At 38.8% G+C, this 8,136-nt stretch overlaps 1 protein-coding gene across 2 annotated transcripts in view; it reads right to left on the bottom strand.

Moving 5' to 3' along the window:
- LOC111865692 (PR domain zinc finger protein 1) overlaps positions 1-5,954 on the bottom strand; it is a 242,890-nt gene extending 236,936 nt beyond the window's left edge. For both annotated transcript variants that reach the window (XM_033751925.1, XM_023853912.2), the window contains exons 1-2: positions 5,907-5,954; positions 4,397-5,146 (exon numbers count right to left, since the gene is read on the bottom strand). The gene's annotated coding sequence lies outside the window, so the exon portion shown is untranslated. The remainder of the gene's footprint in view (positions 1-4,396; positions 5,147-5,906) is intronic.
- Positions 5,955-8,136: the final 2,182 nt, after the last annotated feature.

The following is an 8,136-nucleotide window of genomic DNA, read 5'->3' on the forward strand; positions in this document are numbered from 1 at the left end:
TAGAAAAATGTACTTGGCCCAAAGAAAAAGGGGGCAGAAAATGCATAATGAGGATCTCTACAATCTTCAGCCTTCAACAAATATCTTTAGGGTAAATAAAAACAAAAAATGAATGCGATGGATTGGGCTTGAAGTACAGACAGAGAAACGCATTCAAAACTGTAGTCGGGGAACCTGGAAGAAACAAACTATTTGAGTCCTATGAGTAATCAGGGAGATAACATTAAAACGAGTATTAAAAAATGAAGACGTCGTAAATTGGGTTCATGTGGCTCAGGATAGGGACCAGTGGCCGGGTCTTGTGAAGACAGTAATAAGAATTCAATTTATTTCTATTTTCGTAGAAAGAGTAATTCTTCTTGACCATCTAAGCAAGAACTAGCTTCTCATGGAAGTCCCTATCCCTTGAGATTACAAATTGGGAACGTATAAATTATACTGGAATTATACGCTACTTCAAATACACAGGTACATGATCCTAAAACAAATAACGAAACCGTGTACTACAAAAGAGGTACTTTTTATTTTTGCTAGTGAGGTGGGACTGGTCCCTTGTACTGCGGCCACTTCTGGCCTATTGTACCAACCCCAGATGATAGGTGAGGGTGATTGTGGAGCAACTGGTGGAATGAAGATTGGCAGGGGACAACGAAGTACTAGGAGAAAACCTGCCCTAACGCCACTTTGTCCAACACAAATCCCACTTGACAAGACCCTGGATCGAACCCGGACCGCCGCGGTGGGAAGCCAGCGACTAACCGCTTGAGCTATGGCGCGGCCCTGTAACCGGCCGTGGAGGCCCATAGGGTTGTGAGATGTTGAGGTTCCCAAATTTTCTAGACAATCGGTTCATAGATGGCGGCAAGGTTGTGAGCCCTACACATCGGCCGCCCTTCACCCCCAAGAATATTCCAAGAATATTCCTGGTACTCATTTCTGTTAGAGGCTGAGTCGACACCAGGGCCATTGTGCGGCTGGAAATATTTGAAAAAAATTCCAATGACCTCATTGGGACTTGAACCCGCGATCTTCCAGCTTGTAGTATAGTGCCTCAACCAACTACGATACAAGAAGGGCTCAGCTTCATAAGTAAGTAAGTAAGTTATATAAAGTAAACATCACAATTTCATAATTAGTCCAAAGACATGAAAATGTGGACTTAACTGAGCTCGCTCGGGACAGGAACCAGAAGGCGTTTGGGAAGCTTTGGATTCCATAAAAGGCTAGGAATGGTTTAACCAGCTGAGCAACTATTACCTCCACAGGGAGTTCATTAATAGACTTTAATCAAATGTTTGTGTTTGTCAGGGAAAGTTGGAACATAACTACCATCAATCCATTCTGAGTCGTATGTCAGAATCATTAAGACTGTTAGTGGAAATTTCGTACCACATAACTACGAAAACTCAGATAAATTTATTTGTATTGTTATTTGTGTATTTGCATAAATAAGCACATTTATAACGAACTCTTCAAAAAATAAGGCCAGTAGATAGTAATGCTATATCGAATTCTATTATGTTCAGATTATATATAGAATTTCTAGTATTGAATTTTATAAATAAGATCTAATTCATACACAACATATGCACATGTGCGTACAGGTATGTATAAACATATTTACTTATTTAAACAACAACTCCATGGAGCAACATCCTTCTTGGGTAGCTAATAGCGGCTCAGTTAGTCAGGCCTCCTCCTCCAAATTTTTAAGGAACCCAAAATTCGTTATCATATTATATTATATGTTATATAGTATAACAACACAGCGTGGCCCGAACAACAGGACGACACTAAGAGTCCTATTCATCAAACAATGGAACCGAGACGTAGTAGACACTCAACTTTCTTTAAAGGGAGCCATTATAAAGGACACGAACCGAAATGCTTCTAAATTTTAACGAAGTCTCTTTAAACCACACTCGTAAACAGACTAATTATAATAATTTATAAATATTGTAATGTATTCATGCACATCACTCTAGTTGTTAAATGATCAAAATTTATATTCATGGCATTGTGATGATATTGTATTTATGTATTGATATTGACCAGTGACATTGTAATAGTTTCCGCTTGTATTGATATATCCTTCTGAATATGGTCTCTAAGACTAAAGATATTAAGGATGAAAGATTAAAAAGGAGAAAAAGAAAAAAAAACATTTATCAGTCACACTGGACGCAGTTGAATAACCTTTTATAATATTGTTAGTGTGACGGATCAGGATGAACCAAATCAAATTCAATACCATGTTCACAAGATCCCACCAATGGGACCTGTCCTTAGGATGTAAAACATCGTAAACAAGCAGGAAATTTCTTTAGGATCTTACATACCTATGCTCCCTAACATCACATTAATCAGATATATTGCAAATGAAGACTATATTATTAATATAATAAACCTCATATGTAAAGTGACTTCTGTCAACAGCAGATAATTCAAACAAAATTATGTTTCAGCATTACCAGAGATAACATGTGGCTACATGCTACAGACCGATTGGGTTTTTAATTACTTTTAGTACCTATAATGTCGGACATTTCTCGTATGTTCTGGCTAATAATACTGTAATTAGGGAATATAAATAAACTGCAATTTTCATTACGATGGCTTGATGAACCGGAAGATCCTTTAATAGATTTTTATTGCATACTTTCAATGTAAAAAGTTGTGTACTTCCACACCCCCCTAAGTTTTGAAAAATAACAAGGGAATTCTTGATAAACAAATGAGAGTAGTATGGAGGCAACGACCTCTGTGAAGACCCCCCCCCCACCTCCATCACACGGCCTATATTTCCCCACCACTCAGCGCTCACTGGTTCGGTCCAGAGGAGAAGCAGTAGTCACATTGCACAACCTGCATACCTGTCTCCTGCCATTGAACTTCAAGACAACTTCTGCCGAAAAATGTCTTTTCCGCCATTTCGTCATTTGGAAATCACTCAAGCCCATACGAAGGGGAATGAATGGGTTGATCTCACTTCTATTCTGAATCATTTTGGTTATAACTGTTTCGATCCATGGCAAAATTGGTGAACGATATTACGGCATGTATACTTATATTGTAAGTGCTATGCTGTTTTGACAAGTATCAACTTATTTCTCCCAAATATTCCCACGTGCTCTTGTGACATGGTGACCTATTAGGAATATTATGAAAATCTGAAAGATACTTATCCCCATTAAAATAAGGCGGGGAAACTAAAAGGAAAATTTTACCTTTGTAAATAAATTCGATTTCTTCCCCTCGACTTATCAACAACCACGCAACAATGCATTCGTATTAGAGACCACCCTCGCCGTGCGTCATTTGCCAGTATTTCTTCCAGAGGTTAATAAATTACCAGTAAATAGTGTGTAATATCTTCATAACATAGCGTTTAGGTATATAATTAAGTGTCTATGAAAAGTTTTACATTTTACCTGTGGTTGTTGCTGACAATTGTAGCTTTCGCTACAAGAACACTACTGAAAGAATTAAGGAAATGTTCTGAAGAACACGATTTGGGAACAGAAAATTTCTTCCTCTAAGAATATCTCGGTTTTTAAACCTATCAAAACAACGCCCAGCCAGTTTCATTTTCAACATCTCCACTTATAATAATGTAAATTGAAAAATTTGAATATGCAAATTATCTCCAAGACAACCACACCCGGATTTTGTGCCATTGCTCGTACAGATGTTAAATATATTTTGCAGACCTACATGGCAAATATATCGAAGATGATTACGTAGAATATTTTAATTAAATATGATTTAATCTGCCAACTCTTGTCATGCTATGTCATGAATAATTTTTGGAATGCTAAATTTCCTTTAGTTCTAAATAACATGTGATATTATACAGATTGTATTCAAATATTCTGGGAGTTTTATTTAAATTTACATTCCATACAATGTACGACCTTTTCAGAGAAAATTCGAAATAAAAAGAAATCAGATGCCCGTATATTTATATTACCTTACCATAAAAAATTAAGAATTACGCATTTATGTTAACGAGGGAAATTTGTACTTTTTTGTGCCGCTCGTATTTAGGAATGATACTGAATTCCTTACCAACAGAAATGACTAATACAGCAGCCCTCTAGATTATAAGGAAATGGAGCCAAGAACAACAGTAACAGGTTTGGAATCGCTTCGATGTCAAGGGACATTCGCTTCTGCAACCCATAGTGACCAGTAAGATATCTGAAGAAAGCCGTCTTCTGGGATGTGGCGCCGTGTAGATACTGTATTAACCGACGTTTCGGAGGAAGGTAGCGCCTCCATCTTCAGGGAACAAGAAAAATCCGCGAGCGAGGAACCAGCGTGAACAGGTGCTGACAGACTATAATCGAGTCTTAAATAGCAAGATATCTATTTATAAAACTAACATGGAACTTACCAGTCGCTGCATTAATACTTTTGTAAATTATCCACAATGCTGTCTTGACAATATTCTTGAAAAGATCAACATCACTGGAAATACAAGGTAATCCTGTCAATCTGAACTCACCACACTGTACCAAACGCAAAAATTTCCACGAATTATTCCACAGTTTAATCAGCAGTTAAACCATTGTAATTTAAAACTGATCACTGTCTATTTTTTATTTGTAGTTAGAGGTTAAGCTGCACCTGTACAAACTGTCGGAACATTGTGTTCCGTTTACCAGTGAAGAAACTTAAACAAAACTCCTCGATGTTTTAATCCTTTTCACAAGAAATATCGTCAGTTCTTAAGAAGTCTGCACACCAGCGATACACATTCATGTCTTATCCCATGACAACACATTAAATTAAATAATTACATATTATCCACAGAAACAACACTGTCACTCCTTCTTAAGTAATCCATCACATGTATTTTCATATAAGGAAATCACTAAATAGAGGAGTGTTTAAAAATAGCCTCCTAAACACTAGAAGGAATGAATTATACACTGTCATTCACTCTACCGTCCTTCTACTTGCTTGCCTTAGCCGGCACAACACTGTTCTTGGCCTCTTAGAATACCTTCCTGGCCATGGCCGTCTTCCTTCACCTTGAACATATCTCCTGGTGGTAACTTGTGGTACTACACTACAGCGAACGGGACTCACAGCAGTGAGTGACCTCTAAATTATGTTCCACCGTGGATACCATGCCTTTAACCTGGGTTAAATAAATTGAACGTTAAATATTAATATGTTATAGTACAACCGGGTGGACATACATATCAAATTTATCACATCTGGTAGAACTGTTTGAGATATATGGCTTTAAGTAAATTTATTAAGCCTTCACACGTTAATGGATACCAAAATTGGAACCTCACATTTCTTTGCTGCAGAATTAATTGTGACAAAGACTTATGGAAAGAATGTTTGCTTCCTATGAACAGCTAATTTGTTGAAGATTACCAATATTTTGCTGAGGGTTCTGTTGAAATAAAGACAGGTAGGTCATAACAGCGAGGATTACGAATCGGATATATTGTGCGGAAAGACAACCAATGTCTATTTTAAGGTCCTAGAAAGATATTCACGTGAGAAAACTCTTCTTAAGTTGGAGATCAACAGTAATATCAGACCCCGCACAAGAGGGGTGAACATTATGAGTCGAAGTGTGCATATTGCATGCCATTTTTTCCCCTTTGGCGCTAAAACCCCAATTTGGGTCTTGGCCTACCTCCATGAAACTCTCCGTTTCACTTCGGTTTATTAGATCTTAGACATTCGGTAGTACTCCTTGGGCGGGCGATCAGCTCGTCGCAAGGCCTGTACCTGTATACAAACACTAAACATCCATGCACTGAGTGGGATTCGAACCCACGATGGGTATGAAAACTGAGGTGGAGGCACAGTGAGCTGAATACAGTTACTCACTGATCTTTTGACGTTAAATATCGCACTGTATCAGCGATCAAGCTTACTGATAATCCCCTGTCTTCGTTCCATGTAAAGCAGCCAGGTTAGCTCAGTCAGCACAGTAAGTAGACTACATACTGGAAAACCAGGATTGTATTCCCGGAAAAGTTTGAAATTCTCTTCTCCCACTACGTCCAGAGCGGCTCTGTAGTCCACACACACTCTCCAATCTAATGGATACCAGGGATCATATCTAGGAAGATGAAGCGGCCGCAACGTGAAGTTGACCAGTTCCACCCATATAGTGCCGAGGTTAAGTATGTGTGAAGCTATATTTTCACACCCTTTTACGCACTTCCTTATTTATGCTTAAATATTCACGACGTAAATGTAAATATGTCCCTGTACTTAATTAATTAAGCACCATGACATAAAAAATTGTTAAGTGCACAGCGTGGTAAAGGGGCCCTGTCACGTGAAGGCATCTGTGATTGGTATAACAAGTTTTCTGAAGGCTTTAAAAAAGTCTCGATTTTTCTAAATACAGCTGTCAGCTGGCAGGATCATTGCAAGTGTGTTTCTTGATTCAGTAGGAGTGACGCATGTTGATTTTCTTCCACATGGTGCAACAATTAACACAAATTAATACAGTACTTGCTTCACAGTGTTGTACACCGACTGACTCGGAAGGAAAGTCCTGGGAATCTTTCAAAGAAGTTCTTCCTACTGCATGAAAACGCTCGTCCATAAATAGCAAATTTAACGAAGGAGTGGCAACAATGGTCTCGGAAAACATGAATCGTCCTCCTCATAGCCTCGACCCTGCCCCCAGTGATCTTAATTTGTTTACGCAAAATGGTGCACCTAAAAGGTAAATTTGTCCTTGTGCTTAACGAATTAAGCACTACGCCATGAAAGCGTACGGTAGAGTGGATTTATAGACCTACATTTTCCTGACTTTGGCACTATCTGAAGGTGAGTGGTCAGCTTCACGCTCCTGCCGCTTTAGACCTGGGGAAAGAGCCCCCGGTACCCATTGGATAGGAAGTTTGGTGGACCTCAGACGTCTGGACGACGTAGAGAAGAGAAAATTCTTGCCTCTACGGGTGCTTGAACTCCTAACCCTCGGTCGTCTAACCTGTCGCCAGTCGCTATACCGACTACGCTATCCCGGCTCCCAATGGTGCAAGTAGGATGACAGAAATTTCGAACTGATGAACTCAAATGCAGTGTCCTGAACTGGCTACGCATCCAGGATAAATTCCTTACGCTGCTGGTGTCAGTAGCTTGTCAGGACGACGGGGAAAAAAAGTGTTAGTGTAAAAAGAGAATACCTTGAAAAAGAGTGAGAGTTTGGTATGTATGCTCTTTTTGTCAAAAATAAAGTGCAAGTAAACCTTGAAACCACTCTCGCATATGGACCTGATCATAGATATCATTTAAACACATTTTAATATGTCTAACTCTGTCATTTATTTGTCGAATTCAATGAGTAGTCGCTTTTCGTGACAAAAATAAAGAGTACGACTTAATTATTGCGTAATTTAATGGTCTTGTTCTGTGTACAATTTCAATCAGTAGACCCCAACATAACCTCAAAGATTCGGAATTAGGTTAACCAACTTATTTACTTATGGAGCTGAGCCCTTCTGGAGGAGCCGCAAATTCTGCAGCTACTTAAGAATTTCCCAGCATTTTATGGAATCCGAAAGTTCATTACCGTGTTCACAAGAGCCCTCCACAGGTCCCTATCCTGAGCCAGATCAATCCAATCCATCCCATCCTATCTCTCTAAAATCCATTTTAATATTGTCCACACACCTACGCCTCTTTCTCCCCAGTGGTCTCTTTCCTTCTGGCTTTCCCATCTATATCCTATACGCATTCCTCGTCTCCCCCATTCGTGCTACATGCCCTGCCAACCTAACCAACAACACATCAAATATACTCGCTTTTAATATTTTACAATTCAAATTTTTATTCCTGCTACATGTTTCGGTCGTACAAGACCATTATCAGGCAGTTATATATATATATAGGAATACGTTTAATTATTGAACTACCAAAATTAGCTTCAAGTCGTTAAGCGTTACAATTAAAATAGAATATACAAATAAGATAAAAGTTATAATAAAAAATATATACCATATATCTAGATTTATAAAGTGTTGAATATATTATGGGAATATTAAAAATGTCAAAAATATTGTGACATGTTGACCCCTACCTCCCCAGCGGTGACGTAACGCTCGCGTAATAGGCGAGTTCCCGCCCCGCCACTCCCCTCCGCGGTGA

The sequence above is a fragment of the Cryptotermes secundus genome, unplaced genomic scaffold, assembly GCF_002891405.2.
Source record: "Cryptotermes secundus unplaced genomic scaffold, Csec_1.0 scaffold19, whole genome shotgun sequence".
NCBI lineage: Eukaryota > Metazoa > Arthropoda > Insecta > Blattodea > Kalotermitidae > Cryptotermes > Cryptotermes secundus.